Source organism: Sceloporus undulatus, chromosome 2 (genome assembly GCF_019175285.1).
Source record: "Sceloporus undulatus isolate JIND9_A2432 ecotype Alabama chromosome 2, SceUnd_v1.1, whole genome shotgun sequence".
In the NCBI taxonomy this organism is placed as follows: domain Eukaryota; kingdom Metazoa; phylum Chordata; class Lepidosauria; order Squamata; family Phrynosomatidae; genus Sceloporus; species Sceloporus undulatus.
Window position 1 is genome coordinate 243,105,584 of NC_056523.1, and position 18,793 is coordinate 243,124,376.

Here is an 18,793-nt window from a genome sequence, read left to right on the forward strand (position 1 = left end):
TATAGACTGAGTGACCTTTATAACCCCTAACTACAGTTCTTCCCCCCCCTTGGAAACAACCCCCCATCATCCTGACCCACAAAATCTTCCTCCATCCCCCCCCCAGCAGCCCAGAGGGTTCAAGGGAAGGTGACCAGATGTCCTCACTGCAAAGGAGGACAAGGCACCACAAAATGTAGTAGGATGTTGGAAGAAAATGGAGGACGTGACCAACTAAAAGCTTTAAAAAAACCCATTCAGGTAAATGTAAATCCATGCTTCTTGGTCATGCACAAAATGGAGGACATTTTGGGAACTCCTTCTGGGCAGAAAGTTGAAAAGGAGGACTTGTTCTGGAAAAGTGAGGTGGGGGTAAATGTTTGAAGTCATGGGGATCGGTGGGGCCCTGTTTGACGTAGGGTTGGCGCTTCCTGGGCTAGCCTGAACAGGCATCTTTAAATGTATGTGTGTAAATGAAAAGGTAACTGGTGCGGCTACTTGGCTAAGAAAAATGAGTCTTAACTTGATGACTTTGCAAATACAGGGTGAGTCTCCCTTATCCGGAAATATTCTAAAATCCAAAGCTTTTTTCATAGGTGGCAGAGATAGTGACAGTATTGCTTCCTGATGGTTCAGCATACACAAACTTGGCAAATGTGTTTTCCAAAATCCCAAACACCTCTGATCCCATGCATTTCGGATAAGGGAGAGTCAACCTGTACAATGAAGGATGCTTTTCCTCCTATAGTCTTTAGCAAAGGGGATTATAGACACACGGAAGAGGGGTCAAAGATTGGGGAGCATTGTTGTGCCTTGTTATAGATGGGTTGTCAGGATGTACAGACTGGCACAGCCAGTATTTTTGTAGGTTGTTGAAATGCCATTTTCTGTGGCCATGATGTATTGCTGACATTTGTATTTAACCCTTCTCAGAAGATGGCAGAATGGCATACTTGGGGTTATCTATGTATCCCTATCCCCCACTCCAAGTATGCTAGGTTGGGACAGTGTTCTCAAGTGCTGAGCAAGCATTTAAAACCAGGTATTTATTTGCCATTCTATATGTTGACATTGCTGGGGGTGGAGAGTGCTTACATGAGCTTAGGTGGCATTTTTGTTTTTCTAGAGTCATTGAAATGTCCTCAGTATCTTTAGCATAGATAGAATGATAGCACTGTACAGTTTGGAGATTTTTTTAAGGTTCCGGATACCTGAGTTTGCTTTCCCATTACAGGTGGTTCGATCAGCTTAGCAAATCTAGAAAGGTTGTACTGCCGTCAGCTACTGCCACTGTAAGCAATGCTTTGTATATGCCTGAATTTTGAACAGGAATGTTGCACATTAATTTGTTTTGCCATGCACATGCATGTATCTTTCAACTGAGAGTTCGTGAATTTCAGTCCATGAAAGCAGATGCGTTCTCAAAGTATGTTCTCATACTAGCTGAAGAAGCTACTGGATATTAAAGTAAAATATAGGCGTGGCACATTGCCGCTTCGTTGTTGTTCACTTCATTTCATTCCTATTCAAGTTTGATTGACATCCAGTACTTTGAATTTTAGGTGCCTTCTTGTATGGGCCAGGGTTTCTTCTGACTTAACAGTGAAAGATTATCTTGCCTGCATTCAGATCTATGGATTGTATTTGGGGTGCCTTTCTGTCATCAAAGCAGACATTGTTGGGGCATAATTCACACCTTGCAACTTGTACATCTGCACCAGATGGCAGGGATCCTCCATAGGCAGATTTTTTTTGGGGGGTGAATGCTGGTAGTTTCAGGTATGGAAGAAGGGAGGAAAATCCCAGTTATATGAAGGGAAGTCGAGTGACATCACATTGGATTTGACCACAGACCTTGTGCAAGTCACACCCTCTCAGCCTCAGGGGAAGGCAGTGGCAAATCTCCTCTGAACAACTCTTGCCAGGAAAACCCCATGACAGGTTCACCGTAAACTCGCCATAAGTTTGAAATGTGAAAGCACACACCACCACAACCACCACACTTCATTAACTAAAAATGCACACACACATACTATAATATTGACTAAGTTCCTTTGCCTCTCTCTTACACAGCTGTATCGTCTTTCTCCCCGTAACAAATATTGTTCACCTTGTCTATTAGCTAGTTCTGTATAACTAAGAGTGCTTTAGTATAATTCTGAGAAAATACACAAGCTAAATAATTACCATAAGAGTCAAACCACCTCGGACTACTCTTCCCTAAGAGAACCCAATGAAATTCAGGGGATTGCCACATGTTAAGTAACTTATAATTTTATACAAATGGTTGTTTTAAGTATATGAGGGAACAATTACTGTGATATCAAAGATGGGTAACAAAAAATCCTGTGATTCATGTCCAGATACTTCTCAGGGCTCCAAGTCTAGGCAGACTTGCATCTCTGTGCAAACAAAGATGAGTGTTTCTAAAGGCAATCTTTTGAAGTTCTCCTGTGTTAATTCTCAGTTTCGGGATGGGGGTTGGAGGAGACTCTTTAAGTACCTGTTGAACTACCTCTATGCAAAATGCAGTCAAAGTGGTAGCTTGTTATAAAGACCAGGAGTTCTGCTGGCTTTTTTTATAGTAACCAGAAAGTTAACAACATCCAGATTAAAATAAAATAAAATAAAAATTTGCAGGCCAGGATAGAAGTGCTGCTGCTGTGTAGATGCAGTTTTACGCAGTCTGAACATCTTTTGAGTGTGTGTGTGACTTCAAGTCAGTTAATGTATGGCAACCCCCTGAATTTCATTGGGTTCTCTTAGGCAAGGAGTAGTCTGAGGTGGTTTGACTAAGTCTTATGGTAATTGTTTAGCTTGTGTGTTCAACATTCCTGGCACATTCTCTAGCAAGATACAATAATATATTAGAAATAGAGTGACAGTAGGATTTCCAAATCTGCACCCTCCAGATGTCTCCAAGAGTGCTGGTGATTGGTCATGTCTGGTGGTGACGATGGGAAACTGAAGTCAAAAACATGATGAGGGCACCAGGTTGGGGAAGACTGGTACTGTATAAAGCAATAGCATCAGAGAGACACAGCAGTACCAACAGACACAATTGTACCAAATAACGAGACCAAACATGCATGACACCATTGCACTCTTTCTTGACACAACAGTCAGCCTACTTGTTTTTTTAACAGCATTTGGTTTGTCATTATGTGTAGACTGTTAAAAATACAGATACACCTTAATTTAAATCCATCAAACTTTTCATATTGTAATTTCTTATATTTTAGCATTATATGGTAACCTTAAGAAGTTAGAAGCTCTTTGCAGCTTGCTAATGCCTTCAACATAATAGCTGTTGGAAACGATGAGACTATCTATTATTTATGTTTACTTTAAATAATGTAGTTAACTGTTCTGAATCCATTGCTTCTGTATATATCATTTCCCCAAAGAATATTGGAGCTTGGGAAAATACAGAAATGATTTAGCTTTTCACACATTAGTGTCAGATACAATGCTGGTCTTTTGTTGCTGCTTTGTTTCCAGGTATTTCTTAGACAGTGGTGATGAACTTAATATTTCTTGCTGTGTGCTCAAATTATGACTTGTTATTATTATTATTATTATTATTTTATGCTGATGCAGCCCATACCTTCTTGCTTGTGTATGGGTTATTTGCCTTATTTAATATCTGAGGTTATTCTATCAAAAGGCATACAATTGTGAAATACACAAGTGTGTGTGTGTGTGTGTGTGTGTGTGTGTCAGTTACTTAAAGAGGTATGTTTTGTGACAGTATCATCCCTTCCAGTTTTATAAAAATAGATTTTGCTTGTTTGGCATTTTGAACATAAGCACCAAGGAAAGTGGCAGTGGCCATTCTACTCAGAAGTGTAAATTGGGCCTAGAGGCATTCTGGGCTAATAAACTGGTTAAACAGGATGAGACATTCTGGCATTTGTCCAATAAAGTAATTTTTCCAAGCATTGAATAAAAGTTAGGGTGAAAACTACAGTAATGTTTTGTTATGTGCTTCTTTTTCTGAGCAGGAGGCTGAGATCCACTCTCTGCTCACACCTGGTGCCCATTTGTTTGTGCGGGTATATATGGCCCTTCAAGTTGCTTGTCAATTTATGGCGACCCCATGAATTTCATAGGTTTTTCTTAGGCAAGAAGTACTCAGAAGTGGTTTTGCCAGTTCTTTCCTCTGAAATGTAGTCTACAGCACGTGATATTTGTTGATGGTCTCCCATCCAAGTATTAATCTGGGCTGAACCTGCTTAGCTTTCAAAATCAGATGGGATCCATTGCTTTTAGGGTATCTAGGCAGTCTGGGGCCCATTTATACTGCATTGTGCCACTCTTAACTGCCATGGTTCCACCCTCTGGAATCATGGGATTTGTAGTTTGATGAAGCACTAGAGAAGCACTCTGGCTGAGAATTGGAAATGCCTCTCATAAACTGTCATTCCCAGGATTCCATTGGACAGGACTGTGGCAATTAAAATGGAACAATAGTGCTATAGTTCTGTAGTGTGAATGGGCCTCTGACTATGAGGTCATGGGGAGGCTGCAGGTGCAAATGGTGGGAGCAGCTGGCAGAACTCAGTCTGGGATTTAACAGGCCTACTAGGCATAATGTGCTTGTGGCCTTGGTCCATTTAACTCAGTATTGTCAACTCTGACCATCAGCACAGGCTCTCCAGGTTTTCAGGTAAGATGGTTTCTTCTCCTGACCTATCCCTGATTTTCCCCAGGATTCATCCATCCAAGTACTAAACAGACTGGATTTGCTTAGTTTCCAAAATCAGATGTCAGGTGTTATTCAGAGTGTTACGGGGAACAGAAAGGAACATAGCAGTTGTTGTTTTTTATACATAGTGATACTATTAGTCCATTTGGTCCAACTCAGATTGGCGGCAGCAGCTCTCCAAAATTTTAGGCAAGATTCTTTCCAAGTCCTGTCTGCATATATGTGGTATTGCTTCGCAGCCTTCAATCAGAGTACTGGCTAGGCACAACCCAGCCTAAGCCTAGAAATAATTTGAGATCAGTTGTGTCTGGGGTTGTAGGTGGACTGGAGGATGATACAGGGAAGGTGTCTAGGGCTGCTTTTTCAGAGTCTTTGGGACCAACCCTGCAGAAAGAGATACAACAGAGTCATGATAGGGTACAATGCTCCTTGCGGGGAGGCGAGAGTGTGAGACTGGAGTTTTGTTTCCTAGGTTTAATTCACACTACAGAAATAATCGAGTTTAACACCACTTTAACTGCCATGGTTCAATGTTATGGAATCCTGGGATTTGTAGTTTGTTGTGGCACCAGAGCTCTCTGACATAGAAGGCTAAATATCTCACAGACTACAAATCCCAGAATTCCATAGCAGTGAGCCATGGCAGTTGTAATGGTGTCAAACTTAATTATTTTTACAGTGCAGATGCAGCCTTAGTGCACATCACTCTTTTTATTCAAGTCCTGCTTTGGTGGGAAATGATATTCTGCTCTTCAGCAGGAAAGTTATATAACTGTTATTTTTTATTTTTTTAAGTGGATATCTCATTTTTCTCCCTATATGCGACCCCAGGTGTCTTGTATATTTTAGTAGCTGGATGACTTTGATGAAGAATTGCTTGTTCGCTTCCTTAGAAATGAGAAATCGACTAATTTTTCTGTGGCTCTTATAGAGCAGAAATGAACACATTCTTTCCACTTTGCAAAGGGACAGCAAATGCTCATTGCCTTGCACCTTCTTTTAAACTCCTCCTTTTGTTTTTATTGTATAGTCCAAAACGAATGTTAAGTTTTGTCTGGTTCATTGATAGTTACTCATATTGAGCCACTTTTTCCAGGGCCAACAGTTTTCTCTGCTTCCAGACACAAAGCAAGGCTACCCACTGTGAGAATTGGCTGAACCTAGTCTTTTGAGCAGTCACAAGATCATCCGGAAAACATTCTTTAATGCAGCACGTTAGAAAAGAGGTGGCTAAATATTCATGCAACAGCAGAACTTTTAATTTGCTCTTCTCCCTTCTCTCCTTTCCTAACAAAAACTTCTGTGTGTTCTCATTGTTTTCATACTCTGAATACTGGAGGCCACTTGGCAGAGGGCAGCATTTGAAATCGTGGCTTCTATGTGTTGAAACGGGTACATAGTAATAGCTCATTTCCTATATCTCAAACCATTTCCCCCTCTTTTTTTGGTGGAGGGAGAGGAGGTGTTCCAGTCCTATTGCCATTTTGTTTGTTCCTACACCTGGTACACTGTTAGCCAAAAACGAACTTGGAACAAAAGATGGGATTTTCATTTCTTTTTCTTTCCCCCAAATGGCTGCATCTCAGGGGAGAGTGTATCTGGTTGCATAAAGTAAAATAAGTGAAGAAACCAGCATTTCTGTACCGCTTGATCCTAAGGTACTTGTAGCAGTACAAGAGAGAGGCTGACAATAATGCATTGCATTATATGAAAACATTGTAAATGCTATATAGAGTACTAAGTGTTTAAACCAGTCTTTATTCATGGTTTAAACAGGTGCCTACTTGAGGAGGGGGGGGGGGCAAAAGTGTAAAATAAACAACTTTCCTCCCTAGCAGTGTTAGTAGCAACATATGAGAACTGCACATAGAGATTACCAGTTCCCAGCCCCAAACAGCCCTGGGATTATGAGTAATGCCAGCTAGTTTTGAAGAGCAGGGGGCTGTTGCTTGCCAGTTGAAAAAATACTGCAAAGGAAATATTGCAATAAGTTATAAGGGGTTGGTATTTGATGCAGGCAGAAACATCTGTTACAGAAGTAGGACAAGGTCTGAGAGATTCATATGGACACTTCACTTTCCTGAGTTGTAACCACAGTAAAACCAAAGAAGCGATAAGTGCTGCAGAAAAAAAAGAAAAGAAAGAAACAGTTAAATGGGGCCTTGGAGGATATCAATAGTTGCTTTGTTTCCTGGCTAATGAAGCGAAACAGTTCCAGATTTTTTTTTAAAGCCTTTTGCAAATGTATCAAACAAGTTAGCCTATGTCAGTGGGTATCTCTCCATCCTCTGCCCAATTCTCCCATTCTCTTGCCCAGACTTTACAATTACAGTGCAAACAGTTTACAATGGATTATTCAACAGACAAAGAGGTCAGTGTCTGAAAAATCCTCCGAATTAAGCAAAGAGGTTTCTTGTGGTGGTTGTCTTAATTCACCAATGAATTAAATGACTTAATACGGTTTGAAACATTATTTCAATTGGAGCAGGGTGGTGTCAGAGAATCTGCATGTAAATCAGGATCATGCGTGTAAGCCACCCTCCTCCTAGTTTACATATTCATTTGGGTTATAATTTTCCCCCCTCTAATTTCTGTTAGCACTTTATACATTACTTTGAAGACAACTACTTAGAAAGTTGAGTTATGATGGATTCAAATTAAGAGTGGGTATATAATACGTTGAGTATAATTCAAGTAAGAAAATTTCTTTCAGCAAGAGAGAAACTTGAGAAAAGCGTAATCTTATTACACAGAGATGTATTATGGATAAAAGTAACATGATAGTTACTTGTCAAAAGAAAGCCAAAGAAGAAAGTGCAAAGGCAGGTTTATAGTTGAATATTAACGAAAATAATATCCACAGATGATTTACATAACTTTAAAGTAGATGATGAAGACATTGAAACAATGTATATATGTTGACCTAATGTGTAAGTTGAGGGCAGGGTTGGAGGCCAAAATTATTGATTTTTTAATATAACCCAAGTGTAAGTTGAGGGTAAAACCTAGGGGCATGTAAAAAGAAAAGTATGCAAAGGATGAAGGAAAGGAAAATGAAGCTGAAGCACATTGCTGTTTTCCCACCCAGACATTCAGAAAGGCCAGAAGTAGCATTGTGGCAGAGAAAGTAGAGGCGGTCAGTGCTGCTTTTATTTTCTCCTTGGACAGACTAAGCTCTCACCTTTCGCCTCTTTACTCAGAGAAGGAGATGGTTCCTGTTTTGATAAAAGTAAAAGTACAGTACTCACATTGACCTGTGGATAAGGTCCCAGTTTATTTAGGTTGATTTTTTAACTAAAATTTCTAGACTTATACATTAATATATACAGTAATTCAAGATTTTCCATACCTTGGCCAGTTATTAGTCAGAATGGAAGCTGCAGGCAAGAAATCAGAAGAAGGCTAGGACTTGGAAGGGCAGCTGTGAAGGAACTAGACAGGATCCTGAAGTGTAAAGATATACTTTGAATACAGCCGGCCTTCCATATCCATGGACTCTGCATCCACAGATTCAATCATCCATGCTGGAAAATATATTTTAAAAATATATCTAAAAACCAAACCTTGATTTTGCTATTTTATATAAGGGACACTATTTTACTATACTACTGTATATAATGGGACTTGAATATCTACATATATTGGTATCCATGAGGGTCCTGGCACCATACTCCAGTGATACCAAGGGCCAGGGACGTAGCTAGGATTTTAGGAAGGGGGGGGGGTCCAGACTAAGTGCCACCATTATAATGGGGCTTGAGTGCGGCGGCGCAGCAGCACACACCATTCATTTTTCTAATGGAAGGGGGGTCCGGACCCCCAGATCCCCCCCCCCGGCTACATCCCTGCAAGGGCCCACTGTACTAAAGTTAGGATTGTCCCATCGTACTTCCCATTATTATGTGGTTGTGAAAGCTTGACAGTTAAGAAAGCTATGAAGAAGAAAACCATTTGAATTGTGATGCTGGAGAAGAATTCTATGGATACTATGGTCTGTTTTAAAAGGACCCCGATAAATGGGTCCCAGAGCAAATCAAACCCGAATTCTCCCTACAAGCCAAGATGTCTAAGCTGAGACTGTTGTACTTTGGACATATCATGAGAAGACACGACTGACTACAACAGACAAAATGCTTGGTAAGATAGGAGGCAGCAGGAAAAGAGGAAGACAGCACCTTAGATGGATAGACTCAATTAAGGAAGCCACGGCCCTGAGTCTGCAAAACCTGCAGGGCTGTTGATGATAGGGTGGCCTGGAGGTCTCATTCATAGGGCTGCTGTAAGTCAAAGTTGGCAGCAACAAAATATAATAGTATGGTGAATTTTTATTATTGGCAAACAACCTGGGCCAAAAGATACAGAGATATCTAAATATGGGAGTGAAAGGGAAAGCACAGGGATGGCATTGATAAGCTACTGAAAACGTAACAATTCTATCATTGGTGGGTTACAGACCGCTGAAAAGCGGTGCTCTGCCGCCGCCACCGGTTGCTGCGTCCGGGAACTGCAGCAGCCAAACTGCGTGGTTCCCAGACGCAGCAAAGAAGAAGCGCCAAAATAGCGCTTCTTCTTGCGCCCCGGATGGGATGCCGCGAGACGCTACTCGTGCACTCCCGGCGTCACATCCGGGAGACGACATACAGACGCTATTCGTCCGATACATCAAAATGGCGGCACCTGTGTGTATAGGGCACCGCCATTATTACGCCCCCGTCACGTGCTAGGGGTGAGGCCGGTATGGACGCTAGGCCCTCGGCCAACCCCTAGCACATGATGGGGGCACCGCAAAGGCCCGTTTGTAACGGGCCATTGTGTTGAACTGATTTACTATTAATACTGACTGTGGCCCGTTACAAATGGGCCTTAAAGTATGCGACAAGCGCATACTAGGGTTAGAAAGAGGTGTCCTTTTCGGACGCCTCTAACTCTAGTACGCGCTCTGCGTGTAGAAAATGGTGGCGGCCATTCCACACGGCCGCCGCCATCACTACATCACGACTGTGCCGCCTACAAACGAGGCGGCACGGTTGTGACATTGGGGCTGCCCCAGGGTGTCTAGTGCGCCCTTTCCAAGGCCCCGGAAGGAGCTCAGTTTCGGAGCTCCTTCCTGGCTTTGCGTCGCTGGGTGCAGCCTTCAGACAGCTGCGCCCAGCGACGCAGAGGAGAAAGGGGCCAAGTGGCCCCTTTCTCCTCCCTGCCGTCGTGGGGTGCCCTTGGGGCTTGGAGCCCCAAGGACACCCCTTTCCAGGCAGCAGGGAAGCGGTGGATAAGGGCCTCAGCGGCTGCAGCTCTGGCTGCTGAGGCCTTGACCTGGCGGGGAAACGGGCGGGTGCAGGCTGCCACTTTTCGGCGGTCTGTAACCCGCCTTAGTTTTTTGTGAGTTTTTCAGGCTATGTGGCCATGTTCTAGAAGATTTTCTTCCTGACATTTCGCCAGCATCAGTGGCTGGCATCTTCAGAGAAATATTGACTTAACTGGATTATATTCCAACAGTGAATAATTATTCCTGGTCCTTGGCTTCTACAGTGAATTACAGAAGAAATATAAAGAAAGCTAAGACTGTGTATTATTATAGAATTATCTTATGCAAGGGAATCGTATAGCACCTTGGAGACTAGCCAAGCAAACGACATTGTAACATAAACTTATGTAGATTTGATCAACTTCCTTACTTAGTCTCAAAGGTGCTACAAGATCCCTTTGCATACTGATATTCCAGTCTAACATGGCTATGTCTCTGAACTCTAGACTTTGCATTTACAGAAAACGTTGTGCTAATAATTCCTGTTGGACTTGTATTGTGACTATCATTAGTTGTAATTGTTATGATGCATAGGAAGAGTTTCTATTGTATTCTACTAGCAGAGACTAAAGAATGAAACCATAATATCCATAAAGTGCACTGTTGTTAAGCGGTGGTTTCACAAACTCTTATTAGGCAGTGTGTACACAGAAATATAGTCCTCTGATTATAATATATATTTAGACCTGTGAATATTCTGCTGCCTTTTATTGTAAGTGGATGCTGTACTGGAATACCTATCTCCTACTTAAGGGTTCCAGTACAGAAATGCAAATGTATTTTATCTGTCCACATCCGCAGGACTGGATATTTAATTACACTCCTGTTTACAGCTAACATGATTATTACATTTAGTTTCACAATATGGCTTGGCCACAGATATGCAAGCAGTTTAATGTTGTGTCTGCTCTGTATTTGGTACCCCATTAATGAAAAATAAGAATGTGTGTGTTGATATTTTTTCATGCTCACTTCTTACCTGAACGTTTGATTTCTGTAGGCCAGATGTGGGCAAAGTTCAGCTTCCTCGTTGTTGCTGAACTCCAACTCCAACATTCCTCATTCTTGGCCCTGTTGAATAGGGCTGATGGGAACTGTAGTCTGGCAACGTCTGGAGGGCTACACTTTACTGTTCTAGATAAATTGTCATCAGTGTTTATAAAAAATGCAGTACAACATTTAGAAAAGTGATGTAGATCAGCCTTCTCCACTGTGGTTTCCACCAGATGTTTTTGATGTTTCCACCTGATGTTTTGCCTCTCCAGGTGTTTTGGAATTCAGGCCCTAGAATCCCAGACCATTGATTTGCTGACTGAAGATTCTGGGAATTCATAGAATCATAAAATCTTAGAGGCCACAGACGGCCATTTGGTTCAACCCCGTGCCATGCAGGAATACACAAATACAGCACTCCTGAAAGATGGTCATTCAACCTTTATCTAAAGACCTCCAAAGAGTCCACTCCCTTTAAGGCACTCTGTTCCACTGAACAATTGTTAATGGTAAATAAGTTCTTAATATGTTTTCTTGCAATTTGAATCTGTTGGAGTAGGCAGTAGTTCAAGTCCCTAACATCTGGAAAATCAAAGTTTGAGAGCCACTGTTTTAGAGTGCAACTCCCCCAGATCTTACCATCAGTCATCAGAGATTATGAGAGTTGTGGTAATAAATATCTGGATTGGGCATCAGATGGGAGAAGGATGTTCTAAATAGTCCTTCAGAATACATACTGACATACATATACAAATTATATGTATTTTAAAGGGCTTTTAGGTATCTGGCTTGAAAAAACTATGTTGAAGTAGGCATGTCTATGAATGGAACTCAGTATTATTTTTAAACATAGGATGAATGTTGCCTATTTGAAACAGCAAATCCTGGTTTTAAAAATTAGTGAATGGAACCACTCCACACAGCATTGCCACTTGCTTTTCAAAATTAACCTGTTCGTTTGTGTCATTTTGAAGAAGCTGGTTAGTGGGGTTGGCAGTTCTGAAAAAGTGCTGCCAGAGATTGCTGCCTGCACAGTCTGTGACTTGGGTGGTTTCTGGATTGTGTTGTTTTATCAAACCAACTGGGGACACTGTGGCTTCTAAATCAGTGCAAGAGATTGAGAAGAAAAATATGAACTAGTGATGGCGAACCTATGGCATGCGTGCTAGAGGTAGCACTCAGAGCTCTCTCTGTGGGCACACATGCTGTCGCCCTAGCAAGAGTTTGCCGGAGTTTCTTACTAGAAAGCCAGAGAGATGTGGCACTTTGCAGTAAATAAGTGGGGTCTCGGTTGCAGTTTGGGCACTCGGTCTGTAAAAGGTTCACCATCACTGGACATTTTTTGGTGGTCAGGAAATAGAAAATAAGCTGTGCCCAGTATCCCTTTTCTAAATGAGCCTCTCCTAAGCAAACCTGGAACATGTTGATAAGCAACAAAATACATATTCTATTGAGTTCGTTGTAAGCATTAACTGCTATGAAGTCAACTTCAAGTTATGATGATTCAATGATGAGAGATCTCCAAGCCACTCTGACATCAATAGTCCTACTTAGATATTGCAGACTCAGGGTTGTGGCTTCCTTGACTGAGCCTATCAATCTGTAATGCAGTCTCCCTCTTTTCCTATTGCCTTCTATATACCCAAACATTATTGTCTTTTCTGGTGAGTCATGCCTTCTCATGATAACACCAGAGTTCAACAGTCTCAGTTTGGTTATCTTGGCTTCTAATAAGAGTTCAGCCTTGGTTTCCACTAGGATACATTTGTTTGTCTTTTTGGCAGTCCACAGTATCCATAGAACTCTTATCCAGCACCATATTTCAGATGAGTTTATTTTCTTCGTATCCGCTTTCTTCATTTTCCAGCTTTCACAACCATACACTGAAATGGGAAACACGATAGCATGGACACTCTTAACTTATTCAGTGATTTTTTTTACATTTCAGGATCTTGTTTAATTCCTTCATCTTGTCTGGGTCCTTGTTCTTTCTTTGTTGCTGTCGTCATCTATTTCTATGAATTGATTATTATAGTAGTTCTCCTTGTCCTAGTGCACAAGTCACTGAACAGTTGCATTCAGGATTTTGACTATTTCTGTATATTGAGTATAATTTTTAAATGATAATTTCAAGACCTATAGTGGCAAAAGGCTGGGAGTTTGCAAGGTTCACATTTCTTTATTTCATGGGGTATATGTATGCGTCAAAATACTATCTTTCTTTTAAGCTCCATAATTCTGTGTGGATATGTGGGTGGGTGTGCATGTGCACATATGCATGTTGTCATGTGTACAAATATGTACTTAAACCTCACAAAATCAGTGACCACAAGGGCCATTCCTAATCTGAAGTTCATGCCACCAGCTCCTTTCTTTCCAATAGTCTCAAAGGTGGTACAGCCTTTACAGCCCTTACATGCAGACAGACAGCTAAAGCACTCCTGACAGATGGTTGTCCAACCTCTGTTGAAGGAGCTGCAATGAAGGAGAGTCTAGCACCTTCCACTGTTGAACAGCTTTTATTATCAAGAAGTTCTTCCTAATGTTTTGGTGAGTTGTTTAATCTTAATCAATCAGTTTGGAGAAGGCCCTTGACGTCTACCACTTCCATTCTCAAAATCCATTTGTAGTTGATGATACTGTGTTAGGATTCTGTCTTGCAATGTCATAGATATATTGAGACCACTAATAATTCAAGAGCATGCAGCAGTCACTTGGTGAAGAAAGGAGACTTCTTTCCTCAACAAGAAGATTGCTACAGACCAATGGTGGTCAGTTCTAAAAGTATGTATGTATATGTCCCTTTGAGTCACCCATGGAATTATGGCTACCCCATGAATTTCATGGGGTTTTCTTAGGGAAGGAATACTCAGAAATGTTTTTTGCCAGTTCCTTCCTCTGAAATATGGCCTACAAAACCTGGTATTTGTTGGCAGTCTCCCATCCAAGTACTAATCAGAGCCGACTATATTTAGCTTCCAAGATTAAATGAGATCTGATGCTTTCAGGGTGTTTAGCCCAGCCCCAGTTCTAAAGAACCATGTTGGAAATCCAGGGAACATAAAAATTGGTGTGATGAAGATAGTTATCAAGCCAAGCAAGGACTGTGTAGATTAGCTGAACGATGATAAGAATATTTGTTGAGAGATGACAGAAACTGATTATCTGAGTCTAGTAAGGCAGATCTAAATGTCACTATTCTATAGTGGGAAAAGCTATGCCTGGGCTGTGGAACCTAGTACTCTGTATGATTAATTTGGTCTCTGAAGCTTCTAATGAGTTTCTAATACTCAAGTTGTGACAACATGGAAAGTTCAATTGGCACAAAATTATAGAGTAAGCCTTGATATGTGTAATTCTTTCCCTGATTTTTAAAAGTGACTGTACTGATAAGGCAGACATGACCAGACATATTCTTGGGTGCTGGGGAGACGTATGTGCAGTAGACTCTGCACCTAACATGTCTGAAGAAATTTCCTTCAGTAACGACCGTGGATTGGTTCCTACTATGCAGAGATTTTCTTCAGTACCCAGATGTGAAATGATTGTAGAGGGATGGAAAATGACTGAAGGTTCGTATATTCCAAAGGGATGATAACACAGATTGAAATAATTAGTGCCCAATTGGTTTGTTGTAGTCAGTTTCTCTGTTACTTATTAACATATTAAGTCTCAAGCCTTTATGTTAGTATTTATTTAAAAAGTTGAAAGTTTGTTCTGATTCCAGTAATCTCATCCAAAAATGGTAGGCTGGGTTTAGGAGGAGAAAAAGAACAGTAGTCCACTACATCATTCTCTGGTTTGTAAATATACTCAAGATGTGCTCGCTTCGGCAGCACATATACTATACTCAAGATTATAAAGACAGAAGAAAGTCATATGCAGTTGTTGACCTTTCAGCTTCTTTGAATTGGTACTCTCATCTGTCCTGATTAATATAGTGAATGATGCGGGATGATGGGAGCTTCAGTCAAGCAACAGCTTAAAGGGACATAAATTGGCATTTCTATTTAGGCTACATCTGTACTGTAGAAATAATCCAGGTTGAGACCATGGCTCAGTGCTGTGAACTTCTTGGATTTGTACTTTTGTGAAATATTTAGCTTTCTATGTCAGAGAACTGGTGCTGCAACAAACTACAGTTCCCAAAATTCCATAATACTGAGCTATGTCAGTTAAAGTGGTGTCAACCTGGATTCTGCAGCGCGGATGCAGCCTTAGACTAAAGATAGATTGCATATGAGTCTGTGGAACATCATAAATATTTATTTTTACTATAGTATTGTGTACTATACAATACTGTACTCTATGAGTAAGAATTAAATTGCAAGTGATCAGGAACAGATAGGAACAGAGAAACTGGCTTTTGTTAATGGGGTTGACACTTATTTAACTACACTGAATTCCATTTTTAAAATTGGAAATCTTTGCTGAATTTTTCAATAAGTAGTTAACTTCATCTTGGTGGCTACTGCTTTGGAATCCATGATGGGAAAAAGGTGGAATATAAATAAGCAAATCAATCAATCAATCAATATTCCATTACTTTTGCTAGAAGACATGTGGCCCACCCTTGGATGTCACCTCTTAGTAGCCATTCCAAATGCTACCTGAAGTTTTTCCACCCATCTGGTGATTATAAGAAATATAATCCAGGCTTTGTTTTTGAAGTGGGATATTTCATTCCCACAACTTCATCATTTAATGAGAATCCCAATGGAAGCCACTGTTGGTTCTGTGATCTTTATATGAACATAATCTAGACTAATTATCTGTGTTTCTACTCAGCATGTTTGATTTGAATTCAGGGACTTTACTTCTGAGTAATTAGACACAAGTTTACAACCTTAGGAGCGTACTTGTTAAGAAATGTAGTTGTGTCTCAAATCAAAGTGCTTTAAATCTCTAAACAGCTTTTTGAAAGACCACATTTACATTTATTATTCTGCCTGAAAAGTATACAAGGAAATACTTTTTTTTATTCCTACAGGCTTTTAGAACTGAAGAATGTTAAAGAAAGTGATTTTTTTTTTTACTGTTCTGTTTTTAACTGCTTTATTATTATTTTTATTTGTATATGTAGCCTGAGAGCCAGTCTGGTTAATGGTTTGAGTGTTGGACTATGACAGAGTTCAGTCCCCCGCTTGGCTATGGAAATCCCCTGGGAGTCACTCTCAGCTCAGGAAAATCCCATTATAAGGTTGTGTTAGGATCACCATAGCAGCCAATGTGGTGTAGTGGTCTGAGCATTGGATTAGGATTCTGCAGACCAGGGTTCAAATCCTGACTCAGTTTTGCAAACCAGCTGGGTGACCTTAGGCAAGTCACACTCTCTCATCCTCAGAGAATGGCAATCACAAACTTCCTTTGAAGAAACTTGTCAAGAAAACCCCATGATGGGTTCACCTTAAGATTGCTGTAAGTCAGAAGCAACTTGAAGGCTCACAGCAACATGGTCACCATAAGTCAGAAATGACTTGAAGGCACACAACATATTTTAAATAATTTTAATAACCTTGTGTAACTCCTTTCGTACTTACATGTGCCTAACCCTAGTTGTTTGAGTGTGCCTTTGGACACCAGGATTCGAATTCTGACTTGGCCATGAAACCCCTTGGGCAAGTCACACTCCCTCAGTCTTAGAGGACAACAGTAGCAAACCCCCTCTGAAGAAGCCTGCCAAGAAATCCCCATGATAGGGTTGCCTTAGGGCCGCCCTAACTCAGAAATGCCTTGAAGGCACACAACAACAACAACAACAACAACCCCTTTCTACGCAGGTGTTTAGGCAAACAGTATAGCCCATTCAGTTCTGTTCGAAGCTGCCTTCGGCCAAATTTGTCACTGACTTGTATGTACAACGATGCTTCAGAAATCATTTGTGTCATAGCTGCTGCCGCTGCTATGTTTTGTGTGTGGTTGTGCATTTCTTTTTGCAGCTGTGAGGGCATAACCTTGAGAAGTGGTTTTAAAAAATATTTGAAGTGTTCTGTAGCTTTTTGGCTGTTATCTCCTTTGTACAGAGTGCAGGGAAGCTAGTAAGCATTGTTCCACACATGGAAAATGAGTCAAAAAGCGTGTGTTTCATCATGGAGTGTGTGTGAAAGTGAGCGAATGGTTGTCTGACCGCACCCCAATCCAGGCACTACTTTCTCCAGCCTTGCGCAAGAAATCCTCAAACAGTTGCTTAATGGCACCCTCTGGTGGACCAATGCTTTTTTGGATCAGGTGCTGTTTTAATACCAGGCTGCTCTGTTACAACTGCAAAAAAATCAATTTAATTTACACTGGCTGCTGGCTTTACTCCACATTCACAGTAGCTGCAGCTATGACTAGGAGTGAGTGATTCAACACCAAATTAAAGAGTTTATCTCTGTGTCCTGAATTAATAATTTTATTCACCCGGCTTTTTGGGTACAATGTCTGTAAATGCACAAGTATCTTAAACTAAAGTGGTGTCGAGATCTCATTTCAAAAATGAGTGGATAATGAATCTGGAACTTGAGGGCAGAAGGAAAACGAGCCACTTAGTTTTATCTAAAATACTGTTCTAAATAGGCAGGAATTTTCTAACTGATGCAGAAGAATAGTAAACACAGATTGATGGGGACATGGGGTGGGGAAGGGAGAGGAAAACAGTAAGACTGGTGGGAGGGAGTAATTGGATAAGCCAGTATCCCCTTGCTGTGAAGTAACAGATACACTGAGAAGGTAAGTGGGTTCAAATGACTACTAAGTCTTACTTACCTAACTTGGTTAATTTCCTTATTTAGGCTCTTAATTATGTACCTAACAACATAAAGATATTCTGTGTATTCTACAGTGGTGCTTAACCTTTGGTCTTCCAGGTATTTTTGACATCTACCCTCATAATCTTAGGCCATGGCTAAGCTGGCTAGGACCTCTGGGAGTTGAAGTCCAAAGCAACTTAAGGACCAAAGTCTGAGAACCACTGTTCTACATTTGACAGAAGCAGAGCATTTGTTTTGCATAATAGATAGTTCTTTTTTTCTTTAAAAAAAAAAAAGAGAGAACCACCATTGTTTCTTCATCCTAAATATACTACTACTCTTACTCCCAACTAATTACAAAGAAAAACATTGTTGTGAAACTTCCCAAAATTAGGAAGCAGGCATTAAAACAGATCTTTTCATTTATTTTAAGGAACATGCAGCATCAATGGTCTTATCAGGTAATGGTTTTCCTTAAATAACAAAACAGTCCCTGCTGAAGAAAATGGTCTAAATCAGGGGCTACTTTTTGTGCCAAACACTTGGCAGTCAATTAAAACATGTCACTTAGATGTCACTTGGATTCCTGCTCTTGTTCTACTGTCTTCTGTTTTCCTACATGATTTGGTTCTGCGGAAGTAACAGTGGGAAAGGAAATGCTTTTTCTGTTGAATGGTGTCAGTGTACAATAGGTGTTTGATTATCAAACCTAGCAATTCTTAGTTGGTGAAAAAATAGTCTCCAACCAAATCTCACTCAGTGAGATTTATAAATCCATGTTCTGTTTGGAACTTAGGGCATGAGGACACCAGAGACAGTAACCTTTGTACCAAGAAAACCCAAAAATTATTAGATCATTCACCATAAATGTTTGTTTTTATGACATACTTTGGTTCCATTATTTGGGTTGCAGTGATACAAAACGATGTTGTCTTCAGGTATTGTAGAGTGCTATTATTAACTTTCTTATAGGGATGAATGAGCAAACTAGTCCTCCAGACTGAATTGTTAATATCGGCCATTTTTTAGTAAAGGTGCTGGCTTGAAAGTCTTGAATATTGAAAATATTACTGTACTGAA

General features: G+C 40.6%; 1 protein-coding gene across 5 annotated transcripts in view; it reads left to right on the forward strand.

The window, feature by feature from the left end:
* Positions 1-18,793, forward strand: part of TJP2 (tight junction protein 2) — a 103,970-nt gene that overhangs the window by 42,194 nt on the left and 42,983 nt on the right. The window lies entirely within an intron of this gene.